Raw genomic sequence first — 27,504 nt, forward strand, 5'->3', positions numbered from 1 at the left:
AATACTGCTTTCTTAGATGTTTAAGTACCTTGGATATCTAAGGAAGTTAGGCCTGTAAGTAAAGTTACAGTTATAAACTGTGAGAAAAGAGACAACTCTTAGTTAAAAATTAAAGTAATTTATTAAAAATGGAAAAATTGAAAAATTACAAAAATTAGCAAAATGTAAAAATTTGGGATCCTATGGCTCGGTAGATGGTATGCCCCAGGAGCGCAGGGATTTTAGATCTTCTGGCTGAAACAGCACTAGACCTCAGGTAGCGAAAAAGGGCTTGCAGTGCTAGGCTGGCTTTTGGCTGGTCCAAAAGCCAAAAAAATTACTAAAGGTTCCTTAATAGGAGTAGGCCTTCCCAGCACTGAACTCAACCTCAGCAAGGCCGGAGAGAAGGGGCATGTCTTTTGCTGGCTCGTTGTTTTATAGTGCCTTTGCTCCGCCCACAGCCCGCCCACAGCCCACCCCTTCAGTTTAAGGTGATTGGTGTTTTCCCTTTGACAGATTATCTCTGTCCACCAATGGCTCATCCTTGTCAGAGGGGTAGTATTAGTTGAGATAAGGGTCATTAAAATTCAGGTTGCTATGGTACTTGCTTACAGGGTAATGGCTATAGGGGCTGGGCTGTTTGTTGGAACTGGGGTTTTGAAATCTGCCTTGGAACCAAAGTACAAGTAAAAACACCAAAAAATACATCCAACACATCTTAAAACACTTGTAAAAGTATACAGTAAACACAGGAAGGATAACTCTTATGGTGTACAAGTGATTAATGTTTGAAAAGGGATTTTAACTGGGGAACTTTTAACTGGGGATTTTTTACTGGGAAGGGTGCAAATAGACTGCTTTGAACAAGTGAAAACCATAATAATAAAACTTGATTTGTGTACCTGGGCTGATGGGTTAATTTTAACATTCAATTTTAAAATATTTAACTCAAAATTAATTAATTAAAGCACTTAATATGCAAAGACCAAGCACAAGTAGGGATTTCATGTATGACATAACCTTACCTAAATGCTGCTAAGTGTTGTTCTCCTGCTAAGTTGCTAAGTATAACTTTGAAGTTCTATGTTAGGTTAAATGCTATTCAAGTGTTATTCCTCTGTTAAATTTTAAGGTTAAGATATTAATTAGGTTTAATGTATAGGTTCAGTTAAAATACTGTTAAGTTTGAGTGCTGTTAAGCTTTTAGGCTGTGTTCCTTTATATCCTTGCCCTCCCTGTCTTTTGTCACACACACACACACACACACACACACACACACACACACACAGAGACACAGAGAGAGAGAGACACACGCACAAACACACACATTCCCCTAGATAGTTCTTGGTTTATTTCTGTTTTGATTGCTTGGATTTTGTTTGGTTTTGTTGTTGCTTGTTTTTCCTTGTTGTGCCTTAACTGTCCTGTAAGTAGTAGAGTGAGTCTTGCCAAGGAACTTAGTTGTGCTTTCATTTAATATTTAAATCTGGCTTTTGCTGATACCCTTGCCAGCAATTTTTTTAAGCAATCTGAAACACTTGTTCATAAGAGGAGCCTTGGGCCGAAGTGCCTGGGCATTGGTGTCGTGGCACAGGGCACGTGATGTGCAGGGCAGGGAGGGCTGGAGCAGGTAGTTGTGGCCGAGTGGTGAAGGCGATTGGACTAGAAATCCATTGGGGTTTCCCCGCGCAGGTTCGAATCCTGCCAACTACGGGGCGTGTGCCCCTTTTGGGCTGCGGGCAGCTGACCACGCTGCAGCCGCGACACAGCCCCAGAGGAGGGCTCCTGCCAGTGCAGCCCCGGCTGTTCCCGCAGAGCAGCCGCAAGGGAGGAGCTGCTGGCGGCCTTGCCTGCCTTGCCTGGCTTCGTGAAGGGCCTTCCTCGGGGCAAGGGGAAAGCCTGAGGTGCACACCTAAGGGCAGGGGGACAAAAGCCCGTCTGTGCCCTGCAGCCAAGCCACTTGGCGTGAGGGAAGCACTGCAAGGGAAAAGAAGCTCAGAGATGTTGTCAGCATCAATGAAGAAGGAAAGGGGAAATGCGGACAGCACCTGGAGCTGAGCATTTTGTCACCTCACATTAGCACCAAGCGTGAAAGGCAAGGACCTGCAGCTTGACAGCCTGCTTAGCACAAAGTGCCTAGAACCCAGAGCTTTTCCTTCAGGGTAACCGTGAGCAGCGTTGAGCTCAGGCACCAGAATTTGCACAGCTAAAAGAGGAGAATTTCTTCCGTTGGCAATTCTAAGCAAAGGGAGCCTGCGTCCCTCCTTGGCCAGCAAAGAACCAAACTGTCGGGCAGGTGCAGTCCTGCAGTGTGCTGGGAGCAGAGCTGGATTTCTGGGCAGGGCTGCAGCCGTCAGGATGTTGCTGGATTTCAGGTGCCCCCGTCCCTAGTAAGGCCCAAGGCTGCAGCCTGCGTCCGGGATGCCTTGAGCACATGCAGCGCCAGCTTGGGTGGTCAAAGGGCAAGTGGCCGTGCAGGGCTGTGTGCGGGAGGCGTGGGAGAAGGGCAAGGCCTGGCCCTGGAGCTGTAGAGCGCATGCCCAAGGGAGATGAATTTTTTGGGGAGTGTGTTTTGTGGGGCGGGGGAGGCCAAGCAGAGAGGAAGGGGGAGAGCGAGAGCCAGCAGTGCCCGGGCAGGGTCAGGCCCGGCTGGGGCCAGTGGCAGCCAAGCCCCAGGGGGAGCAGAGTGGCGCAGCGGGAGCGTGCTGGGCCCATAACCCAGAGGTCGATGGATCGAAACCATCCTCTGCTACCAGGGTACTTTTTCACCGACACTGCCCCACCCAACAGCTTTTACCCTGCTTGGCTCTAGCTCTTTGAGCAACCCCGGCCATAGCACTCATCTTCTCTCTGCCCCCACTACCTGCTTTTGTTAGAAATGCTACAACTTTTATAATTTTTTAAACTAACTTTAGTCAGGGGTTTGTTCACCTTTGCCCAGGAGGAGGGGAATCAAAGCTTTTCTTCAAAAGACTCTGTTTACCCAGGGCTTGAGTTTCGCTGGCTGGGTGTCAATCAACAAAAAGAAGATTCCCAGGTGTCAGTCAACAAAAAGAAGATTCCCAGATTATGAGCGTTTAACATGCATCTACAGGTTGGGAGTGGCCAGAAGATACAGAGGAGATAAATGGACATTAACATTACCGCCTGGTGTGGCTGGAGACACGTGGTCTGGGAAAAGATTGATAAGAGCACCAAATTAGCATCAAGGGAAAAGGGATCGATAACCAATAGGAGATTGCATTCTAAGGATTGTGTGATTTAGGTCCAATGAAGAAGAATTTCTTTGGGGTTTTCACGTAAAAATAGGTGAAAAATCTGGTAAAGAACCGTGTGTGATGGAAAAATTTCCACTGCACAAACCAGACATGTGTGGATGGAATAATTTCTATTGCAAATCTTGGCCAGAATACCATCCTGGCCAGAATAAAGAAATGCCTAATTCTCTAGCATTGAAAAGATGTTGTTTGAGAGTTTCTGGTTTTCCCTAGGCTTTGGTGACACTTTCTCTTTGGCTTTCTCAGGCACCAACACTCCCAAAGGGCCCCTCAGCATGGCCTATGGGCAGCTGTGCAGCAGCAGGCACAGCTCCCCCCATGAGGCCCTGCGTCTTATGGGCACACAGGTCTTCCTCCCTCCCCTGCAGGCAGCTCAATCCCCAGCTTCCCAGGCACAGGAGGGCACCTCCAGGCCCATGCAGGGGCAGAGGAGGCTCAGGCTGCTCCACACGTGCTCAGCTCAAAGACCTGGGAGCTTTCTCCATCCTCGTCTGTTTGCTGCCGTGACCATTTGTAGGGTGATCCAGGATCAGGGCCAAGCAGGTATTCCCAAGGGACACTGTGTTGGCTAGAGGTGGCTGGGTGTTGGGAGTGGAGGAGACACAGGGTGCTGTGGGCGCCGTCTCGCTTGGAAAACCTTTAGCGGTTGGCCTGCCCAGGACACAGCTGGTTCCTGCTGCCACCACAACTCTGAAACATCTGTGAAGCTCGTGGCACCCTCAGCACCATTGCTGGAGCACGTGAATATTCTGGATGGCGCTCCATCCTGCAGAGCAGCCATGGCACTGAAGAGGTTTCCTGAAAGGCCTGGGGACCATGGCGGATTCCCCGGCGAAACTGGACTTGTGTTCTACAACTGGAGGGGCTCCATTAGGAGCACCCAGCAGCGTGAGTTTGCCGAGCCCACGTGTGAGAGCCAGAGGAGCACAGGCACATGCCAGGAGCTGGAGCTGGGGTGTGTGAAGGGGGAGGGAGGTGTGGAAGGAGGGGGCAGCCAGTGTGAGAGGTGCAGGAGCTGGAGCCAGGCCAGGGTGTGAGGTGGCAGTGCGGGAGGCAGTGCCCGTGGGCACTGGAGGAGCAGGAGGCAGCGCAGGCTGCGGGCGGCAGGAGCGGGAAGCAGCAGCGCTGCAGGAGCCTTGCGGGGTAGTGCTTGGCAGAGCTGCCCTCCAAGCAGGTGAGCAGGGCTCGGTCATTCCTGGCCAAGGCAGACCAGCTTTTCTTCAGCCTGGCTCCACACTGCCCGGCCTCTACTGCTCCTGAACAACATGGTTTCTTTCCTCTGCAACTTCTGCTCCCACAGAGCAGCTGAGCTCCTGCTCCTGCTCCCCTCAGCCGGGCCTCCCGCTCGGCACTCCGGGCACCTCCCAGCCCAGCAGGCACAGACTGGCTTTGAGCCAGGGCGTCCTTGGCAAAAGCAGACTGCAGGAGCTGCTCTGGATCCTGCAGAGACTCCCAGAGAGCAATGAGCCACTGGAGCCAGTCGTGCAGAGATCTTGGTGGTTCTCCACGCCTGGGCATCACGCTGGGGTTGCAACAGGGCTCAGGCACTGAGCCGCCAAGCTCCTTGCTTTGTCTCCAGCACTGCTTTGAGCAGGCATTTGGACTTGTGTCCTCCTGGGATGCCTTGCAGTGAAGTTCCTTCCGAGAAGGAAGAGTTCCCAGAGAGGGCTCTGCCCTCATTGCTCTCCACCATGGGCCGTGAGTGAACCTCTACCCCACAGGAACTGGAGCTCAGTCGTTGCTCAGCCCTTGGTGTCTCATCTGTCCTTTCTCCTTGCCTCTCCAGCCCCTTTCCTGGGTTCCTCAGAGGGTCTTTCTTTACCTTTTGTAGAGACGGGGCAATGTTTCCCTCTTATTAGTCCTTAAGGAGCAGGGCTGGTTTGGGCGGGAGAAGAGAAGGCAAGGGGGCTTCTGCTGGGTGAAGGTGACTTGCCAAGGCCTGCCCTGAGTCAGAAAGAGCTTGTTGCAATTTGGGAAAGACAAGATTGTGTGAGGTTTCCAGCCTGGCACTTGTAAGAGAGGCCAGGCCGGGCCAGCAGAAGGAGCTGTGCTGCTGCCCTGAAGGGTGGCGTGATTAGAGAGTGCCTGGAGGCCCTGCAGGAAGGCTGCACTTGGTGATGGATGTCCAAGGCGATGGAGAGACAGCCTTGCTCAGCCAGGGGCATAAGGCTGAGCAAGGCTGGGCACAGGAGCCAGAGGCCACCTATGCAGGAGGTCCCATGGTGTAATGGTGAGCACTCTGGACTCTGAATCCAGTGATCTGAGTTCAAATCTCAGTGGGACCTTGGCCTTTTAGTTCCCTCAGCATGCTGACACCCTCACAGCTCTACTCTGCTCCTGGTTCACTTGTGGAATGTTCTCGGATGAATCACACAGCAGCTGAGGTGGAGATCACCCACTCAAAGTGGGCACAGGAGGCAGCTCTGGGACTCCCTGCTTGTATGTTGGACGCATCCAATAACAGGAGACTGGGCTACACTCTTTGGGCAGCTGTTTCCACGTTGGACCATTCCCACAGTAACACCAGGTTACTCTGTGTGGCATTACTTGTATGCCCACCTTTGTCCTTTGTCCTGCTCCTTTCTTGCTCCTTTCCTCTGCGGCTTTTCTTTTCTTCTTCTCCCTGCCAATTTTGTTCTATTGCTCTGCAGTCAGTGCCAAGGAGCTCTACCAACACTGGGCAGTGCCCCATCATTGGGTTATATTTGTTGCCATGGGAGAGGGAAGGATCTTCCCGGCAGAGCAGGTGGTAGCTGAGAGAGGAGGAGAACAAACGACCACAACTCTCCAGCCATGCTGCACAAAGGCTTTAATGAGAAGGAGCAAAAGCAGCGGCACAGAACACAGACCAAGGGACACGTGTGCGGGGGCCAGGCAGGGAAAGAGATCGGCCCGTTTGCCAAGGACAGAGGGGATGACCCGCCAGCTTCAGCAGATCTGACCGCAGCGGGGGAAAGGCAGACACAGGCCTGACCCCCCCAGCCCAAGGGAGCCCCCAGAAGAGATGGGAACCCCCGCACTGCTGAGGGAGCTGCCCACAGCAGCTGACAGAGAGGATCCCACGGCTGTGCTCTGAGGGAAAGAGGTGAGGATGGGGCCCGGCATGGTCACCACCACCGGCGAAGGCTCGATGAACACCGTGGAGTCAGCGCAGCGGGCGACACAGGGCTCACTGCAGCTGCTTGCAAGGGGGGTTGGGCCACAGGGGCCGCAGGGCCGTGGGGGACAGGGTCTGCAGCAAGACATCTCTCGGCGCAGGAGGCAAAGCTGCAACACAGAGCAGGGAGCGCCAACCAGCCTCAGGATCAGTCTGTCTGGCCCTCAGCTCTCTCCAGGGACACGTGCGGTCTTCAAAACACGCTCTGTGCCTACAGCTCCCACAACCCTCCTCGTGCCCTGCGAGTGGCACGGCACAGGAAGGCTGCCCCACTTCAGGAATAGGACCCAGCACAGTGGCTTTAAGGCCCCTGTGGAAAGACGGGTCACAGCCCATGTCCAGAAGAGACATGGCTGTGTTAGAGATGTCCGGAGACATTTTGCTACACCACGGCAGGTGCAAATTCTGCTGGGCAAATACCCCTGCAGCTGAGCCCCATTGATCCCCTTCTGCTGGAACAAAGCCCCCTCTTCCCAGCTGTCCCCAGCCACCACCATGGAAAGGCTGACGGCCCTTCAACAGTTCTGTGTCAGGGCCAAGCTGAGGCAGCCCAAGGATCAGCCTGGACAGCCTCCATGACAGCAGTTCAGCCCACAGGGAGAGATGGAGCGGACTCAGGCTTACCTCGTTCCTCGAGGAAAGGCACGCCAGAGAGGAGGAGGATGCAGAGCCTGGAGCATCGCAGCCTTTTATGCCGTGTCCCAGAGCCCTGTGGGGCCACAAACATTCTTTGTTCGCGAAATATCCAAACTCCTGGGAGTGGCTACTTGCGAGGCCTTGCTGCTGGTGAAGTCCCTGCCTCTTTCATCTCAGGCATTTTTCTCCAGTTTCACACCAGCCAATAAGGAAATGATTCATCTGTGTCCCAGCTTCCTAAGGCCACTTGACTTGGAGTTTCCAGACCAGTGCGTAAGGTGAGTTTAAATGGATTTGCGTAGTGTCCATTGCTTCTGTCACTTGTTCTTCTTGATGGTTAATTTGGCTCCAGTTACAGTTAAATTCAGCCATGAGAGACACCCCAGGTCAGCTCTCAGGAGCTTTCAGTGCTGGCACTCAGGCTAATCCTGAGAGTCATTACTTCCACGGGTCATCACAGATGTACAGAAGACTGTGGCTCAGTTGAGGCAGAAAGTCAACACTGCACAATCCCATAGTGGGGAAGAGACCCAGCTCTGCAGGGAGGTGGCAAAGCTCAGTGGCAAGCAAAGCCCATGTTCAGCTGGAAGGATGTCCCCTGCAGGCCTGAGTGACAGCCACAGGGATTTGCTTACGGTCCACAGGCTGTGCCACGGCCTGGTTTTGTGATCAAAGAGATGCCGTGTCCTTCCCTGAAAGAGACCCACAGCCACATTGACCTGTTTTGCTCAGCGTGTTCGTCCCAGAGGCCAGAGACCAGGATGGCAGCTTTGGGGAAAGGCTTAGGGCAGGGAGCCCAAAGCTCACAGCTCTTTTTTCTGGGTCAGGAGTGGGGTTTCCCATTCCATACATTTTACATTTCAAAGGGACACTGGATCAGTCTCCCAGAGCCCGTGGGTGTCATTGTGATGTGGAAGAGTTGGGAAAATCCCTGAGCTCCAGGCAAACCTGAGTCACCCAGTGTGGACTTCAGTGGACTGGGTGCCGCAGACTCAGGCGTTCAAGGGTTAACAGAGCTCATATCCTCAATGTTCTGCTGCCATGAAGGGCATTTCCCCACCTTTTATCCCCATTCCTGGATCACCTGGTGCTTCTCTGCAATGTCCTGCATTTGCTGTCTCCCAAGGCGTGGAGACGTGCCTTTTGGTGGCTGCTCAAGGGCCGTAGTGACTCAGAGTACCCCAGATCCACCCCAGCAGGTCGGGATAGAGCTCTAGAGGTATTGTGCTCCTATCAACTGCTCTGGGCAGATCAAACTGCCCCGGTTCCTCAGCAGGCTCTGGGCCTTTGTCCTGCTGACTTCTAAGCACTGACACAGCTCAAGAAAGAGGTCACTGTCCCTTGTGCAGCTCTCCCAGGCCTGTCCCTTGTCTTCCCCCAGGGAGCCCTGGGATTTCTTTTCTTGCAATTTGCAATTGCTGCCTCTTGCCCTTTGGCAGTGCACCTCTCAGGAGAGTTTGGCTTCATTCTCTCCAGAACCTCCAGGAGGTGGTGGAGACAGCAGCTCCATGCCCCCCTCCACACCTTGCTCATCTCCACCAGGTTGCACAAGCACAGTGCTCTCCGCCTCCCCCCATACATCAGGTGCTGCAGCCCTTATGTTCTGCCTGGTCCTCTGCCATAAGAGATCACCACCACCTCCCTTGTCCCTGGGGACACCAAATGGGGACACCAACCCAGATGTGGCTTCTGCAGTGCCAAGGAAAGGGCACCATCCACGGGGTGATCAGATCCCAGGCTTGTGGGGTGGGATCTGGAGATGGACAGTAAGGAACTCTCAGGATTAGGGGGTGAAAGCTCCCCAGAGGACTTAGAGTGAAAGCTCTCTTGGGACAGACTTTCTCTCTGCTTTCCAGCCCTTCTGCCCCAAAGGGGTTCCTTGTCACTGGCCTGAGAGTGCAATGCAGAGCAGGTGGCATTCCCTGCACATACCCAGCCCTGTTCTCTCCAGACTGCCATGTGGCATGTGCTCACCAGTGCAGGCAGCCTCAGTGTCATCTCCTGGTGGTCGTCCCCCTCAAGGACCTGGGAAGATCAGCTGTAGGAGCCCTTTCCATCTCCTGGTAGCTCCCCAGGGGTGCAGGGCATCCCTGGAAGAGCTGTCCAAGAGACGGGGACCTGTCTGACAGTGGCAGTGTTCAGAGGACAATGGCACAAGGCCCACAGCTTCTGGAGGCAACTGGGAAGTTTGTTCCTCTCAGACCAGGATCAGAGGACTTCCAGTGGTCTGTCCTAATCTCCATTATCCTGGGTTGCCCTGCATCCCATGGGCCCTGGAGCAGCCACCGAAAGGCAATGCCTTTTGGAAAGCTGCAGCAGCAGCAGCACAGGATTCCACAGACGTACGAGGTGGTTTGGGACTGGTCCTAAAAGGTCTGGAAACGCCCCCAACAAAGACAGAAATTTTGGAGGGAAGAGGCTATGTGCTCTGGTATCCCTGGAATGCCTGAGTCCAGGGCACCGTGTGCACTCATTTCCACATCAGGATGATTCAGGTTTGCCTGAAGCTCATGGATTTTCCCAACTCTTCCACATCACAATGATTCCCACATGCTCTGGGAGACTGATCCATTATCCCTTTGAACTGCAAAATGCATTGAATGGGCAAAGGGATGCCTGCCCCAGGAAAAAGAGCCATGAGCTGTGGGTTCCCTGCCCTCAGCGTCTTCCCCAAGGCCACCATGCAGATCCTGGCCTCCGGGATGGACATGCTGAGCAAAAGGGGTCGATCAGTGTGTGAGAGAACGGGTCCATTTGTCTTTTCGGGAGAGACGTAGGCACATGCCTTTGATCACCTTCCTACGTGTTGATTTCCTTGTTCTCTAGAGGATCTCAACTTCCCAAGCTGAGGCCAGAGCTCTGCTTGTAAAATGCATGAGGGCCCTGCTTAGTTTTCGAGGGACACACAGCTGTGGAGATTCCCTTAGACAAGTCCCTTGAGAGACAGTTTATTGAGTCCTTGGTTTTCTTGTCTTGGTTGTGAATCTGCCTCTCTTCCCCAGGCTCATGGGCAGAAAAAAGCAGGCTGTGGCAGAGACTGATAACAGAAAGCAAGGCCCTCGTGGTCCTGACTCCTCTCAATGAGGAGCTTTCTCTCCGGCCCACAGTGATCCTTCTTTGCCACTGAGTTTTGCCACAGCCCTGGAGAGGTGCGTCTCTTCTTCTCTACGGGACTGTGCAGCCTTGACCTTCCGCCTCAACTTACCCACCGTCTCCTCCTTGTCAAAGTGACCCCTGGGGAGAAATGCCTCTCAGGGCTGGCTTGTGCATCTGCACCAAAAGCACTTGAGGGCTCACTTGAGGTGTCTCTCATTGTACTGTTGACAGGCGGGCACTGTCCCCATGAAGAGGGCAATGTGACAAAGGCAATCCGTGTGACACAAACCCACCTCCAGTCTTCCTCCACTCCAGCCTCAGACCTCTGAGCCAATTGGCCTTATGCTTCTGGGACACAGATGAATTGTTTTGATGTTGGGACACAGCCCACTCACTTGGCCCTGGTCCTGAGAGGAACTTAAACCACTCAGTCATCTGCTGGCAAAGCGGCACAGGGAACTAACTGCCAGCAGTCCTGGGAACTACTAGAGTGTGTTGAGGACAACTTCCTAGCACAGGGGATGGAGAGCCTGACCAGAGGAGAGGCACTGCTGGACCTGCTCTTTGCATCCTTCTCTCTAAATAGGAGTGACGTGGATTTTATGGGGGGTGGCCACTCAGTGCACATGGAATTGGATGGATGGCAGCACTCCAGGACTTGTGGTCGAGAGCTCAATGTCCAACTTGAGCAGCGTCCAACCGGTGATGAGTGTGAGTTCTCAGGGTTTGGTGAGGGCACCAAGAATATTTAACAGCTTGCTGGGAGACATGGGGGGGCAGGGGGGAAGGGGTGTTAGGGGGAATTGAGTGCATCCTCAGCAGGTTTGTGGGTGACATTGAGCAAAGTGATGTGGTTTGTGGGGCCGGTTAGCCTGTGGTACGAGATACAAAGAGAGTCCTCTGCTAAGACAGTCCCTTGTACCAGAGAATTCTTCCCAGGTTAGGGTGAGAAAAGAAGTGTCTCCCAGAATGCTTTGGGTTGCTATGCTAATGCACTCCAGTTCTGCGTTCCTGGTTGGCCATTGGCCTCTCTGCCCCCTTGCTACCTTATATGTCCCATGCCCTAGAAAGTTCTCCACTCCACGTTCCCCCATTGGCCCTTGCCTATCGCCACTCCCCTAGAGCTTTCCCATTGGCTCCCATTCCCTAGTCCCACCTTTGTACCACCCCCTATGCCCTCAGATCATTGGTCTCTGATGCTCGCCCCGCTCCCGTACTTACACCTGGACTCTCCATTGTCTTTTGTCCCTTGACCCCTTCATGGTGCGGCTGCAATAAACCTTCGTCCGTGGAACTCTACCCAGAGACTCTCCCTGCCTCTTTGCCATCAAGCATTATTACTGGAGCTATCAGTGGGTTTGTGCATGCACACATGTGTGAGTGTGTGCTGATGCTGCCGAGCGGCTTCGCTAAGGAGACGCTTTTGGAAGATCGCAGCACCTCGCGCTATGTCACAGAAAAGCCGCAGCGCCTGGAAAGCGATAGTGGTTGGTACTCTAGAGAAAGGGATGCCATCCAGAGGGATGGAGGAGGTGGGTCTTGAAAACCTCATGAAGTTCAACAAGGTCAGGTGCCAAGGTCAGGGCAATCCCAAACATGGACACAGGCTAGGCCATGAGTGGATCGAGAGCGGCCCTGCACAGAAGGACTTGCAGGTTCTGATGGTTGAAATACTGAACATGAGCCTGCACCATGCGCCGGCAGAAAGCCAGTCGTATCCTGGGCTGCATCCAGAGCCGTGTGGCCAGCAGGTTGAGGGAGGGGATTGTCCTGCTGTCCTTGGCTCTCATGACACCATAGCTGGGGTACTGTGTCCAGCTCTAGGACCCACAGCCTAAGAAACGCACCGACCTGCTGCAGTGGGTCAAGAGGAGCCACAAAGACCATCAGGCAACTGGAGCTGTTGCTCTGTGAAGACAGGCTGAGAGGGTTGGGGTTGTGCAGCAGAGAAGAGAGGGCTCCCAGGAGACCTTCAGTTTAGAAAGGGAGGGACACTTGGTTGGGGTGTGTAGGGATGGGACAAGGGCTACTGGTTTTAAACTGAAAGCAGGTATATTTAGATTAGCTATTGGGAAGGAATCCTTTCCTCTGAGAGGAGTGAAACACTAGAACAGGTTCCCCAGAGAAGTTGTAGAAGCCATTTCAGGGTGCTCAAGCTAGATGATTTAAGATCCATTCCATCCCCAGGTGATTCTAAGAATCATGGCAGGATTCTGGGTTGTATGAAGTGGGAGCACAACATTTAAGATGAAAGACAAAGGGACTTCATCAGCAGCAAGGCCTCACAAGTAGCCACTCCCAGGAGTTTGGATGTTTCACGAACAAAGAATGTTTGTGGCCCCACAGGGCTCTGGGACACGGCATAAAAGGCTGCGATGCTCCAGGCTCTGCATCCTCCTCCTCTCTGGCGTGCCTTTCCTCGAGGAACGAGGTAAGCCTGAGTCCGCTCCATCTCTCCCTGTGGGCTGAACTGCTGTCATGGAGGCTGTCCAGGCTGATCCTTGGGCTGCCTCAGCTTGGCCCTGACACAGAACTGTTGAAGGGCCGTCAGCCTTTCCATGGTGGTGGCTGGGGACAGCTGGGAAGAGGGGGCTTTGTTCCAGCAGAAGGGGATCAGTGGGGCTCAGCTGCAGGGGTATTTGCCCAGCAGAATTTGCACCTGCCGTGGTGTAGCAAAATGTCTCCAGACATCTCTAACACAGCCATGTCTCTTCTGGACATGGGCTGTGACCCGTCTTTCCACAGGGGCCTTAAAGCCACTGTGCTGGGTCCTATTCCTGAAGTGGGGCGGCCTTCCTGTGCCGTGCCACTCGCAGGGCACGAGGAGGGTTGTGGGAGCTGTAGGCACAGAGCGTGTTTTGAAGACCGCACGTGTCCCTGGAGAGAGCTGAGGGCCAGACAGACTGATCCTGAGGCTGGTTGGCGCTCCCTGCTCTGTGTTGCAGCTTTGCCTCCTGCGCCGAGAGATGTCTTGCTGCAGACCCTGTCCCCCACGGCCCTGCGGCCCCTGTGGCCCAACCCCCCTTGCAAGCAGCTGCAGTGAGCCCTGTGTCGCCCGCTGCGCTGACTCCACGGTGTTCATCGAGCCTTCGCCGGTGGTGGTGACCATGCCGGGCCCCATCCTCACCTCTTTCCCTCAGAGCACAGCCGTGGGATCCTCTCTGTCAGCTGCTGTGGGCAGCTCCCTCAGCAGTGCGGGGGTTCCCATCTCTTCTGGGGGCTCCCTTGGGCTGGGGGGGTCAGGCCTGTGTCTGCCTTTCCCCCGCTGCGGTCAGATCTGCTGAAGCTGGCGGGTCATCCGCTCTGTCCTTGGCAAACGGGCCGATCTCTTTCCCTGCCTGGCCCCCGCACACGTGTCCCTTGGTCTGTGTTCTGTGCCGCTGCTTTTGCTCCTTCTCATTAAAGCCTTTGTGCAGAATGGCTGGAGAGTTGTGGTCGTTTGTTCTCCTCCTCCCTCAGCTACCACCTGCTCTGCCAGGGTGAGTACTGGCTTCTGTCCTGAGGTTACCTGCAGCTGCACAAAATACTCCCAGAAATTACACCAGAGCACCAAAGCCTCAGTCACTGAGCTTGGGTCTGTAACCTGGAGATCACGGTCTTGCAGGGCCCGGTGCCAATTTGTTCTTTGTGAGAGTTAATAAAGATATTTTGAGCAACTTTTCAGTCCTGTCAGAGCTTCTTCACAAAAGCATAGGAAAATCAATCTTATCTCTTCTGTTGGTGATGTTGGAATTTTCTCAGTGGGATGAGTACATGATTGTGGGCTGGAAAGGAGAAAAACACTTCTTTTCATGGCTGGACATAGGCAGTGTGGCTTCAACAGTTTGATGGCAAAGTTCACTCTGTTACTTCCTAAATGGATGAAGCATAAATAGCATATTGAATTGTAATCAATGTTTAATGTTTTATAGGGACACTGTGCATCTAGAAGTGTACGGTATGCAAAGGATATGGATACAAAATTAGAAGGGTGCAAAAGGGTTTAGCAGCACTCAATCCACAGTCATAGCAGGGAGTTAATTACAAATCCACGGTGACAACATTGATACCATTATCAATTCACACACACCCACACCCACAGAGGCACAGAGAAGAGCACATCTGTATTCAGGTGTGTAAATGTACCTATTGAAAATGCCCCTCGGGCTCATTGAAATAGTCACATCAATTCCCTTTGCATTTCTCAACCAAGCGTGGGTTGGGCTTTGAGGAGTGTGCGTGGATGTGTGTGTGGATCAAACCAGGCCTCATCATCAGTGGTGGTCTTTCAAGTACCCCAGCTTTATGGTTCTCAAGCTGCGAGAGACGTTCCACCCAGAGGGAGGTGCTGGCACAGCCCGCTGTGGTCCAGGAGGCCTCCAAGAGCCTCACTCAGGACAGAGCTGTTTACAGGCTCACAAGATGATTTGCCTTAGTCATCAGTAAGGTTCCATCTCTGACATAATCCATGGTGGTAAGTACTGGAAACAACTCCCAAGACATTTGGAAATTGTTTCCAAAACTGAAGCAACAATGGGGGTCTTCCACTTGGGCTACAATTCATCGAGAGAACGTTTCAAGGCTGTCGTGGGATGACTGATTATCCTTTGTTCCCCACCGTGGCTCATGCTGCTCATGGGAAGCTGATGCTGCTGTTATGGTCACGGGCTGTTCCCAGCTGTATCATGCAGCAGCACCTGGTGGTGAGGAACCTTTCACTGCCCAGCTGGTTTGGTGAAGGGGATGCTTCCTCTTGCAGCTGGTTCAGTCAAGGCTTGTCAGGGCGAGGAGCACAGGAGAGGATGAATGACCACAGCCACAGGGCAGGGTCTCCCAGGTGCCTGGCTGAGGCCAAGGCTCAGGGAGCTGCAGCCAGAGACCCTGGGCTTGTGTCTCTTGGGCCTCTGGAATGTGGCCTCAGGAGCCCGTCTGGCTCTCTGAGGGTCCCAACTACAAAGGTGGAGTGGAGCTGTGGGGGTGCATTCCTCCCCCCTCCTTTTTCAGGCTGCACTGAGATCTGAGAAATGCTCATTAGGCCTTGGCCTTGAAAACAGCACCTGTTCTCAGCTCTTCCTGAGCTTATCAGAAACACTGTCTCTTCCCAAGAACTGCTGTCTAACGAGCTCCCCTTTTCCTTATGACTGGTCTTGGAAAATACTTTTGTTGCCTGAACGCCATAACATTCCTGTTCTCACAGTTTCAAAGAAAGTGGCAACACAAACTGTGGCTAGGATGGAACATTGTTATGGCTAAAGCCCACTCTCTTGCGACCCTATAAACAGCGGTCCAAAATGAGACCATTTGAGTTCTCCTGGAGCGCAGCAGGCTGCGACCAGCAATCTCCCTCTGAGTGAGATGCCTCTCAGAGACAGCAAACTCTCAGGTTTGCAGTACTTGGAGGATTGCCAAACAACGAGGAGTCCTGGGCTGACACCCCCACTCCTTGAGGCCTGACCCTTTGCCCGTCGGGAGATGCAAAGGCATCCAAAGTGAGTATTTCACTGACCTCTGTGGGAATTTTTCACAGGTAACTTGCTCACACTAACTCTTTATGTCTGTGTGCGTGCACGTGTGCATATGCTATAGCAAATCTGGGAGAAATACTGCTTTCTTAGATGTTTAAGTACCTTGGATATCTAAGGAAGTTAGGCCTGTAAGTAAAGTTACAGTTATAAACTGTGAGAAAAGAGACAACTCTTAGTTAAAAATTAAAGTAATTTATTAAAAATGGAAAAATTGAAAAATTACAAAAATTAGCAAAATGTAAAAATTTGGGATCCTATGGCTCGGTAGATGGTATGCCCCAGGAGCGCAGGGATTTTAGATCTTCTGGCTGAAACAGCACTAGACCTCAGGTAGCGAAAAAGGGCTTGCAGTGCTAGGCTGGCTTTTGGCTGGTCCAAAAGCCAAAAAAATTACTAAAGGTTCCTTAATAGGAGTAGGCCTTCCCAGCACTGAACTCAACCTCAGCAAGGCCGGAGAGAAGGGGCATGTCTTTTGCTGGCTCGTTGTTTTATAGTGCCTTTGCTCCGCCCACAGCCCGCCCACAGCCCACCCCTTCAGTTTAAGGTGATTGGTGTTTTCCCTTTGACAGATTATCTCTGTCCACCAATGGCTCATCCTTGTCAGAGGGGTAGTATTAGTTGAGATAAGGGTCATTAAAATTCAGGTTGCTATGGTACTTGCTTACAGGGTAATGGCTATAGGGGCTGGGCTGTTTGTTGGAACTGGGGTTTTGAAATCTGCCTTGGAACCAAAGTACAAGTAAAAACACCAAAAAATACATCCAACACATCTTAAAACACTTGTAAAAGTATACAGTAAACACAGGAAGGATAACTCTTATGGTGTACAAGTGATTAATGTTTGAAAAGGGATTTTAACTGGGGAACTTTTAACTGGGGATTTTTTACTGGGAAGGGTGCAAATAGACTGCTTTGAACAAGTGAAAACCATAATAATAAAACTTGATTTGTGTACCTGGGCTGATGGGTTAATTTTAACATTCAATTTTAAAATATTTAACTCAAAATTAATTAATTAAAGCACTTAATATGCAAAGACCAAGCACAAGTAGGGATTTCATGTATGACATAACCTTACCTAAATGCTGCTAAGTGTTGTTCTCCTGCTAAGTTGCTAAGTATAACTTTGAAGTTCTATGTTAGGTTAAATGCTATTCAAGTGTTATTCCTCTGTTAAATTTTAAGGTTAAGATATTAATTAGGTTTAATGTATAGGTTCAGTTAAAATACTGTTAAGTTTGAGTGCTGTTAAGCTTTTAGGCTGTGTTCCTTTATATCCTTGCCCTCCCTGTCTTTTGTCACACACACACACACACACACACACACACACACACACACACAGAGACACAGAGAGAGAGAGACACACGCACAAACACACACATTCCCCTAGATAGTTCTTGGTTTATTTCTGTTTTGATTGCTTGGATTTTGTTTGGTTTTGTTGTTGCTTGTTTTTCCTTGTTGTGCCTTAACTGTCCTGTAAGTAGTAGAGTGAGTCTTGCCAAGGAACTTAGTTGTGCTTTCATTTAATATTTAAATCTGGCTTTTGCTGATACCCTTGCCAGCAATTTTTTTAAGCAATCTGAAACACTTGTTCATAAGAGGAGCCTTGGGCCGAAGTGCCTGGGCATTGGTGTCGTGGCACAGGGCACGTGATGTGCAGGGCAGGGAGGGCTGGAGCAGGTAGTTGTGGCCGAGTGGTGAAGGCGATTGGACTAGAAATCCATTGGGGTTTCCCCGCGCAGGTTCGAATCCTGCCAACTACGGGGCGTGTGCCCCTTTTGGGCTGCGGGCAGCTGACCACGCTGCAGCCGCGACACAGCCCCAGAGGAGGGCTCCTGCCAGTGCAGCCCCGGCTGTTCCCGCAGAGCAGCCGCAAGGGAGGAGCTGCTGGCGGCCTTGCCTGCCTTGCCTGGCTTCGTGAAGGGCCTTCCTCGGGGCAAGGGGAAAGCCTGAGGTGCACACCTAAGGGCAGGGGGACAAAAGCCCGTCTGTGCCCTGCAGCCAAGCCACTTGGCGTGAGGGAAGCACTGCAAGGGAAAAGAAGCTCAGAGATGTTGTCAGCATCAATGAAGAAGGAAAGGGGAAATGCGGACAGCACCTGGAGCTGAGCATTTTGTCACCTCACATTAGCACCAAGCGTGAAAGGCAAGGACCTGCAGCTTGACAGCCTGCTTAGCACAAAGTGCCTAGAACCCAGAGCTTTTCCTTCAGGGTAACCGTGAGCAGCGTTGAGCTCAGGCACCAGAATTTGCACAGCTAAAAGAGGAGAATTTCTTCCGTTGGCAATTCTAAGCAAAGGGAGCCTGCGTCCCTCCTTGGCCAGCAAAGAACCAAACTGTCGGGCAGGTGCAGTCCTGCAGTGTGCTGGGAGCAGAGCTGGATTTCTGGGCAGGGCTGCAGCCGTCAGGATGTTGCTGGATTTCAGGTGCCCCCGTCCCTAGTAAGGCCCAAGGCTGCAGCCTGCGTCCGGGATGCCTTGAGCACATGCAGCGCCAGCTTGGGTGGTCAAAGGGCAAGTGGCCGTGCAGGGCTGTGTGCGGGAGGCGTGGGAGAAGGGCAAGGCCTGGCCCTGGAGCTGTAGAGCGCATGCCCAAGGGAGATGAATTTTTTGGGGAGTGTGTTTTGTGGGGCGGGGGAGGCCAAGCAGAGAGGAAGGGGGAGAGCGAGAGCCAGCAGTGCCCGGGCAGGGTCAGGCCCGGCTGGGGCCAGTGGCAGCCAAGCCCCAGGGGGAGCAGAGTGGCGCAGCGGGAGCGTGCTGGGCCCATAACCCAGAGGTCGATGGATCGAAACCATCCTCTGCTACCAGGGTACTTTTTCACCGACACTGCCCCACCCAACAGCTTTTACCCTGCTTGGCTCTAGCTCTTTGAGCAACCCCGGCCATAGCACTCATCTTCTCTCTGCCCCCACTACCTGCTTTTGTTAGAAATGCTACAACTTTTATAATTTTTTAAACTAACTTTAGTCAGGGGTTTGTTCACCTTTGCCCAGGAGGAGGGGAATCAAAGCTTTTCTTCAAAAGACTCTGTTTACCCAGGGCTTGAGTTTCGCTGGCTGGGTGTCAATCAACAAAAAGAAGATTCCCAGGTGTCAGTCAACAAAAAGAAGATTCCCAGATTATGAGCGTTTAACATGCATCTACAGGTTGGGAGTGGCCAGAAGATACAGAGGAGATAAATGGACATTAACATTACCGCCTGGTGTGGCTGGAGACACGTGGTCTGGGAAAAGATTGATAAGAGCACCAAATTAGCATCAAGGGAAAAGGGATCGATAACCAATAGGAGATTGCATTCTAAGGATTGTGTGATTTAGGTCCAATGAAGAAGAATTTCTTTGGGGTTTTCACGTAAAAATAGGTGAAAAATCTGGTAAAGAACCGTGTGTGATGGAAAAATTTCCACTGCACAAACCAGACATGTGTGGATGGAATAATTTCTATTGCAAATCTTGGCCAGAATACCATCCTGGCCAGAATAAAGAAATGCCTAATTCTCTAGCATTGAAAAGATGTTGTTTGAGAGTTTCTGGTTTTCCCTAGGCTTTGGTGACACTTTCTCTTTGGCTTTCTCAGGCACCAACACTCCCAAAGGGCCCCTCAGCATGGCCTATGGGCAGCTGTGCAGCAGCAGGCACAGCTCCCCCCATGAGGCCCTGCGTCTTATGGGCACACAGGTCTTCCTCCCTCCCCTGCAGGCAGCTCAATCCCCAGCTTCCCAGGCACAGGAGGGCACCTCCAGGCCCATGCAGGGGCAGAGGAGGCTCAGGCTGCTCCACACGTGCTCAGCTCAAAGACCTGGGAGCTTTCTCCATCCTCGTCTGTTTGCTGCCGTGACCATTTGTAGGGTGATCCAGGATCAGGGCCAAGCAGGTATTCCCAAGGGACACTGTGTTGGCTAGAGGTGGCTGGGTGTTGGGAGTGGAGGAGACACAGGGTGCTGTGGGCGCCGTCTCGCTTGGAAAACCTTTAGCGGTTGGCCTGCCCAGGACACAGCTGGTTCCTGCTGCCACCACAACTCTGAAACATCTGTGAAGCTCGTGGCACCCTCAGCACCATTGCTGGAGCACGTGAATATTCTGGATGGCGCTCCATCCTGCAGAGCAGCCATGGCACTGAAGAGGTTTCCTGAAAGGCCTGGGGACCATGGCGGATTCCCCGGCGAAACTGGACTTGTGTTCTACAACTGGAGGGGCTCCATTAGGAGCACCCAGCAGCGTGAGTTTGCCGAGCCCACGTGTGAGAGCCAGAGGAGCGCAGGCACATGCCAGGAGCTGGAGCTGGGGTGTGTGAAGGGGGAGGGAGGTGTGGAAGGAGGGGGCAGCCAGTGTGAGAGGTGCAGGAGCTGGAGCCAGGCCAGGGTGTGAGGTGGCAGTGCGGGAGGCAGTGCCCGTGGGCACTGGAGGAGCAGGAGGCAGCGCAGGCTGCGGACGGCAGGAGCGGGAAGCAGCAGCGCTGCAGGAGCCTTGCGGGGTAGTGCTTGGCAGAGCTGCCCTCCAAGCAGGTGAGCAGGGCTCGGTCATTCCTGGCCAAGGCAGACCAGCTTTTCTTCAGCCTGGCTCCACACTGCCCGGCCTCTACTGCTCCTGAACAACATGGTTTCTTTCCTCTGCAACTTCTGCTCCCACAGAGCAGCTGAGCTCCTGCTCCTGCTCCCCTCAGCCGGGCCTCCCGCTCGGCACTCCGGGCACCTCCCAGCCCAGCAGGCACAGACTGGCTTTGAGCCAGGGCGTCCTTGGCAAAAGCAGACTGCAGGAGCTGCTCTGGATCCTGCAGAGACTCCCAGAGAGCAATGAGCCACTGGAGCCAGTCGTGCAGAGATCTTGGTGGTTCTCCACGCCTGGGCATCACGCTGGGGTTGCAACAGGGCTCAGGCACTGAGCCGCCAAGCTCCTTGCTTTGTCTCCAGCACTGCTTTGAGCAGGCATTTGGACTTGTGTCCTCCTGGGATGCCTTGCAGTGAAGTTCCTTCCGAGAAGGAAGAGTTCCCAGAGAGGGCTCTGCCCTCATTGCTCTCCACCATGGGCCGTGAGTGAACCTCTACCCCACAGGAACTGGAGCTCAGTCGTTGCTCAGCCCTTGGTGTCTCATCTGTCCTTTCTCCTTGCCTCTCCAGCCCCTTTCCTGGGTTCCTCAGAGGGTCTTTCTTTACCTTTTGTAGAGACGGGGCAATGTTTCCCTCTTATTAGTCCTTAAGGAGCAGGGCTGGTTTGGGCGGGAGAAGAGAAGGCAAGGGGGCTTCTGCTGGGTGAAGGTGACTTGCCAAGGCCTGCCCTGAGTCAGAAAGAGCTTGTTGCAATTTGGGAAAGACAAGATTGTGTGAGGTTTCCAGCCTGGCACTTGTAAGAGAGGCCAGGCCGGGCCAGCAGAAGGAGCTGTGCTGCTGCCCTGAAGGGTGGCGTGATTAGAGAGTGCCTGGAGGCCCTGCAGGAAGGCTGCACTTGGTGATGGATGTCCAAGGCGATGGAGAGACAGCCTTGCTCAGCCAGGGGCATAAGGCTGAGCAAGGCTGGGCACAGGAGCCAGAGGCCACCTATGCAGGAGGTCCCATGGTGTAATGGTGAGCACTCTGGACTCTGAATCCAGTGATCTGAGTTCAAATCTCAGTGGGACCTTGGCCTTTTAGTTCCCTCAGCATGCTGACACCCTCACAGCTCTACTCTGCTCCTGGTTCACTTGTGGAATGTTCTCGGATGAATCACACAGCAGCTGAGGTGGAGATCACCCACTCAAAGTGGGCACAGGAGGCAGCTCTGGGACTCCCTGCTTGTATGTTGGACGCATCCAATAACAGGAGACTGGGCTACACTCTTTGGGCAGCTGTTTCCACGTTGGACCATTCCCACAGTAACACCAGGTTACTCTGTGTGGCATTACTTGTATGCCCACCTTTGTCCTTTGTCCTGCTCCTTTCTTGCTCCTTTCCTCTGCGGCTTTTCTTTTCTTCTTCTCCCTGCCAATTTTGTTCTATTGCTCTGCAGTCAGTGCCAAGGAGCTCTACCAACACTGGGCAGTGCCCCATCATTGGATTATATTTGTTGCCATGGGAGAGGGAAGGATCTTCCCGGCAGAGCAGGTGGTAGCACAGAGGAGGAGAACAAACGACCACAACTCTCCAGCCATTCTGCACAAAGGCTTTAATGAGAAGGAGCAAAAGCAGCGGCACAGAACACAGACCAAGGGACACGTGTGCGGGGGCCAGGCAGGGAAAGAGATCGGCCCGTTTGCCAAGGACAGAGGGGATGACCCGCCAGCTTCAGCAGATCTGACCGCAGCGGGGGAAAGGCAGACACAGGCCTGACCCCCCCAGCCCAAGGGAGCCCCCAGAAGAGATGGGAACCCCCGCACTGCTGAGGGAGCTGCCCACAGCAGCTGACAGAGAGGATCCCACGGCTGTGCTCTGAGGGAAAGAGGTGAGGATGGGGCCCGGCATGGTCACCACCACCGGCGAAGGCTCGATGAACACCGTGGAGTCAGCGCAGCGGGCGACACAGGGCTCACTGCAGCTGCTTGCAAGGGGGGTTGGGCCACAGGGGCCGCAGGGCCGTGGGGGACAGGGTCTGCAGCAAGACATCTCTCGGCGCAGGAGGCAAAGCTGCAACACAGAGCAGGGAGCGCCAACCAGCCTCAGGATCAGTCTGTCTGGCCCTCAGCTCTCTCCAGGGACACGTGCGGTCTTCAAAACACGCTCTGTGCCTACAGCTCCCACAACCCTCCTCGTGCCCTGCGAGTGGCACGGCACAGGAAGGCTGCCCCACTTCAGGAATAGGACCCAGCACAGTGGCTTTAAGGCCCCTGTGGAAAGACGGGTCACAGCCCATGTCCAGAAGAGACATGGCTGTGTTAGAGATGTCCGGAGACATTTTGCTACACCACGGCAGGTGCAAATTCTGCTGGGCAAATACCCCTGCAGCTGAGCCCCATTGATCCCCTTCTGCTGGAACAAAGCCCCCTCTTCCCAGCTGTCCCCAGCCACCACCATGGAAAGGCTGACGGCCCTTCAACAGTTCTGTGTCAGGGCCAAGCTGAGGCAGCCCAAGGATCAGCCTGGACAGCCTCCATGACAGCAGTTCAGCCCACAGGGAGAGATGGAGCGGACTCAGGCTTACCTCGTTCCTCGAGGAAAGGCACGCCAGAGAGGAGGAGGATGCAGAGCCTGGAGCATCGCAGCCTTTTATGCCGTGTCCCAGAGCCCTGTGGGGCCACAAACATTCTTTGTTCGCGAAATATCCAAACTCCTGGGAGTGGCTACTTGCGAGGCCTTGCTGCTGGTGAAGTCCCTGCCTCTTTCATCTCAGGCATTTTTCTCCAGTTTCACACCAGCCAATAAGGAAATGATTCATCTGTGTCCCAGCTTCCTAAGGCCACTTGACTTGGAGTTTCCAGACCAGTGCGTAAGGTGAGTTTAAATGGATTTGCGTAGTGTCCATTGCTTCTGTCACTTGTTCTTCTTGATGGTTAATTTGGCTCCAGTTACAGTTAAATTCAGCCATGAGAGACACCCCAGGTCAGCTCTCAGGAGCTTTCAGTGCTGGCACTCAGGCTAATCCTGAGAGTCATTACTTCCACGGGTCATCACAGATGTACAGAAGACTGTGGCTCAGTTGAGGCAGAAAGTCAACACTGCACAATCCCATAGTGGGGAAGAGACCCAGCTCTGCAGGGAGGTGGCAAAGCTCAGTGGCAAGCAAAGCCCATGTTCAGCTGGAAGGATGTCCCCTGCAGGCCTGAGTGACAGCCACAGGGATTTGCTTACGGTCCACAGGCTGTGCCACGGCCTGGTTTTGTGATCAAAGAGATGCCGTGTCCTTCCCTGAAAGAGACCCACAGCCACATTGACCTGTTTTGCTCAGCGTGTTCGTCCCAGAGGCCAGAGACCAGGATGGCAGCTTTGGGGAAAGGCTTAGGGCAGGGAGCCCAAAGCTCACAGCTCTTTTTTCTGGGTCAGGAGTGGGGTTTCCCATTCCATACATTTTACATTTCAAAGGGACACTGGATCAGTCTCCCAGAGCCCGTGGGTGTCATTGTGATGTGGAAGAGTTGGGAAAATCCCTGAGCTCCAGGCAAACCTGAGTCACCCAGTGTGGACTTCAGTGGACTGGGTGCTGCAGACTCAGGCGTTCAAGGGTTAACAGAGCTCATATCCTCAATGTTCTGCTGCCATGAAGGGCATTTCCCCACCTTTTATCCCCATTCCTGGATCACCTGGTGCTTCTCTGCAATGTCCTGCATTTGCTGTCTCCCAAGGCGTGGAGACGTGCCTTTTGGTGGCTGCTCAAGGGCCGTAGTGACTCAGAGTACCCCAGATCCACCCCAGCAGGTCGGGATAGAGCTCTAGAGGTATTGTGCTCCTATCAACTGCTCTGGGCAGATCAAACTGCCCCGGTTCCTCAGCAGGCTCTGGGCCTTTGTCCTGCTGACTTCTAAGCACTGACACAGCTCAAGAAAGAGGTCACTGTCCCTTGTGCAGCTCTCCCAGGCCTGTCCCTTGTCTTCCCCCAGGGAGCCCTGGGATTTCTTTTCTTGCAATTTGCAATTGCTGCCTCTTGCCCTTTGGCAGTGCACCTCTCAGGAGAGTTTGGCTTCATTCTCTCCAGAACCTCCAGGAGGTGGTGGAGACAGCAGCTCCATGCCCCCCTCCACACCTTGCTCATCTCCACCAGGTTGCACAAGCACAGTGCTCTCCGCCTCCCCCCATACAGCAGGTGCTGCAGCCCTTATGTTCTGCCTGGTCCTCTGCCATAAGAGATCACCACCACCTCCCTTGTCCCTGGGGACACCAAATGGGGACACCAACCCAGATGTGGCTTCTGCAGTGCCAAGGAAAGGGCACCATCCACGGGGTGATCAGATCCCAGGCTTGTGGGGTGGGATCTGGAGATGGACAGTAAGGAACTCTCAGGATTAGGGGGTGAAAGCTCCCCAGAGGACTTAGAGTGAAAGCTCTCTTGGGACAGACTTTCTCTCTGCTTTCCAGCCCTTCTGCCCCAAAGGGGTTCCTTGTCACTGGCCTGAGAGTGCAATGCAGAGCAGGTGGCATTCCCTGCACATACCCAGCCCTGTTCTCTCCAGACTGCCATGTGGCATGTGCTCACCAGTGCAGGCAGCCTCAGTGTCATCTCCTGGTGGTCGTCCCCCTCAAGGACCTGGGAAGATCAGCTGTAGGAGCCCTTTCCATCTCCTGGTAGCTCCCCAGGGGTGCAGGGCATCCCTGGAAGAGCTGTCCAAGAGACGGGGACCTGTCTGACAGTGGCAGTGTTCAGAGGACAATGGCACAAGGCCCACAGCTTCTGGAGGCAACTGGGAAGTTTGTTCCTCTCAGACCAGGATCAGAGGACTTCCAGTGGTCTGTCCTAATCTCCATTATCCTGGGTTGCCCTGCATCCCATGGGCCCTGGAGCAGCCACCGAAAGGCAATGCCTTTTGGAAAGCTGCAGCAGCAGCAGCACAGGATTCCACAGACGTACGAGGTGGTTTGGGACTGGTCCTAAAAGGTCTGGAAACGCCCCCAACAAAGACAGAAATTTTGGAGGGAAGAGGCTATGTGCTCTGGTATCCCTGGAATGCCTGAGTCCAGGGCACCGTGTGCACTCATTTCCACATCAGGATGATTCAGGTTTGCCTGAAGCTCATGGATTTTCCCAACTCTTCCACATCACAATGATTCCCACATGCTCTGGGAGACTGATCCATTATCCCTTTGAACTGCAAAATGCATTGAATGGGCAAAGGGATGCCTGCCCCAGGAAAAAGAGCCATGAGCTGTGGGTTCCCTGCCCTCAGCGTCTTCCCCAAGGCCACCATGCAGATCCTGGCCTCCGGGATGGACATGCTGAGCAAAAGGGGTCGATCAGTGTGTGAGAGAACGGGTCCATTTGTCTTTTCGGGAGAGACGTAGGCACATGCCTTTGATCACCTTCCTACGTGTTGATTTCCTTGTTCTCTAGAGGATCTCAACTTCCCAAGCTGAGGCCAGAGCTCTGCTTGTAAAATGCATGAGGGCCCTGCTTAGTTTTCGAGGGACACACAGCTGTGGAGATTCCCTTAGACAAGTCCCTTGAGAGACAGTTTATTGAGTCCTTGGTTTTCTTGTCTTGGTTGTGAATCTGCCTCTCTTCCCCAGGCTCATGGGCAGAAAAAAGCAGGCTGTGGCAGAGACTGATAACAGAAAGCAAGGCCCTCGTGGTCCTGACTCCTCTCAATGAGGAGCTTTCTCTCCGGCCCACAGTGATCCTTCTTTGCCACTGAGTTTTGCCACAGCCCTGGAGAGGTGCGTCTCTTCTTCTCTACGGGACTGTGCAGCCTTGACCTTCCGCCTCAACTTACCCACCGTCTCCTCCTTGTCAAAGTGACCCCTGGGGAGAAATGCCTCTCAGGGCTGGCTTGTGCATCTGCACCAAAAGCACTTGAGGGCTCACTTGAGGTGTCTCTCATTGTACTGTTGACAGGCGGGCACTGTCCCCATGAAGAGGGCAATGTGACAAAGGCAATCCGTGTGACACAAACCCACCTCCAGTCTTCCTCCACTCCAGCCTCAGACCTCTGAGCCAATTGGCCTTATGCTTCTGGGACACAGATGAATTGTTTTGATGTTGGGACACAGCCCACTCACTTGGCCCTGGTCCTGAGAGGAACTTAAACCACTCAGTCATCTGCTGGCAAAGCGGCACAGGGAACTAACTGCCAGCAGTCCTGGGAACTACTAGAGTGTGTTGAGGACAACTTCCTAGCACAGGGGATGGAGAGCCTGACCAGAGGAGAGGCACTGCTGGACCTGCTCTTTGCATCCTTCTCTCTAAATAGGAGTGACGTGGATTTTATGGGGGGTGGCCACTCAGTGCACATGGAATTGGATGGATGGCAGCACTCCAGGACTTGTGGTCGAGAGCTCAATGTCCAACTTGAGCAGCGTCCAACCGGTGATGAGTGTGAGTTCTCAGGGTTTGGTGAGGGCACCAGGAATATTTAACAGCTTGCTGGGAGACATGGGGGGGCAGGGGGGAAGGGGTGTTAGGGGGAATTGAGTGCATCCTCAGCAGGTTTGTGGGTGACATTGAGCAAAGTGATGTGGTTTGTGGGGCCGGTTAGCCTGTGGTACGAGATACAAAGAGAGTCCTCTGCTAAGACAGTCCCTTGTACCAGAGAATTCTTCCCAGGTTAGGGTGAGAAAAGAAGTGTCTCCCAGAATGCTTTGGGTTGCTATGCTAATGCACTCCAGTTCTGCGTTCCTGGTTGGCCATTGGCCTCTCTGCCCCCTTGCTACCTTATATGTCCCATGCCCTAGAAAGTTCTCCACTCCACGTTCCCCCATTGGCCCTTGCCTATCGCCACTCCCCTAGAGCTTTCCCATTGGCTCCCATTCCCTAGTCCCGCCTTTGTACCACCCCCTATGCCCTCAGATCATTGGTCTCATGCTCGCCCCGCTCCCGTACTTACACCTGGACTCTCCATTGTCTTTTGTCCCTTGACCCCTTCATGGTGCGGCTGCAATAAACCTTCGTCCGTGGAACTCTACCCAGAGACTCTCCCTGCCTCTTTGCCATCAAGCATTATTACTGGAGCTATCAGTGGGTTTGTGCATGCACACATGTGTGAGTGTGTGCTGATGCTGCCGAGCGGCTTCGCTAAGGAGACGCTTTTGGAAGATCGCAGCACCTCGCGCTATGTCACAGAAAAGCCGCAGCGCCTGGAAAGCGATAGTGGTTGGTACTCTAGAGAAAGGGATGCCATCCAGAGGGATGGAGGAGGTGGGTCTTGCAAACCTCATGAAGTTCAACAAGGTCAGGTGCCAAGGTCAGGGCAATCCCAAACATGGACACAGGCTAGGCCATGAGTGGATCGAGAGCGGCCCTG

General features: G+C 53.4%; 6 non-coding genes across 6 annotated transcripts; all 6 read left to right on the top strand.

The window, feature by feature from the left end:
• Positions 1–1,609: 1,609 nt before the first annotated feature.
• TRNAS-AGA (transfer RNA serine (anticodon AGA)) lies at positions 1,610–1,692 on the top strand. The gene has a single exon. It is a non-coding gene; the product is annotated as a tRNA-Ser (tRNA).
• Positions 1,693–2,659: 967 nt separating this feature from the next.
• Positions 2,660–2,731, top strand: TRNAM-CAU (transfer RNA methionine (anticodon CAU)). The gene has a single exon. It is a non-coding gene; the product is annotated as a tRNA-Met (tRNA).
• Positions 2,732–5,470: 2,739 nt separating this feature from the next.
• On the top strand, positions 5,471–5,542 carry TRNAQ-CUG (transfer RNA glutamine (anticodon CUG)). The gene has a single exon. It is a non-coding gene; the product is annotated as a tRNA-Gln (tRNA).
• An 11,791-nt stretch (positions 5,543–17,333) lies between these two features.
• Positions 17,334–17,416, top strand: TRNAS-AGA (transfer RNA serine (anticodon AGA)). The gene has a single exon. It is a non-coding gene; the product is annotated as a tRNA-Ser (tRNA).
• Positions 17,417–18,383: 967 nt separating this feature from the next.
• Positions 18,384–18,455, top strand: TRNAM-CAU (transfer RNA methionine (anticodon CAU)). The gene has a single exon. It is a non-coding gene; the product is annotated as a tRNA-Met (tRNA).
• Positions 18,456–21,194: 2,739 nt separating this feature from the next.
• Positions 21,195–21,266, top strand: TRNAQ-CUG (transfer RNA glutamine (anticodon CUG)). Its single transcript has one exon. It is a non-coding gene; the product is annotated as a tRNA-Gln (tRNA).
• The last annotated feature ends 6,238 nt before the right edge of the window (positions 21,267–27,504 follow it).

This window comes from Aphelocoma coerulescens, chromosome 9 (assembly GCF_041296385.1).
Source record: "Aphelocoma coerulescens isolate FSJ_1873_10779 chromosome 9, UR_Acoe_1.0, whole genome shotgun sequence".
Lineage (NCBI taxonomy): Eukaryota > Metazoa > Chordata > Aves > Passeriformes > Corvidae > Aphelocoma > Aphelocoma coerulescens.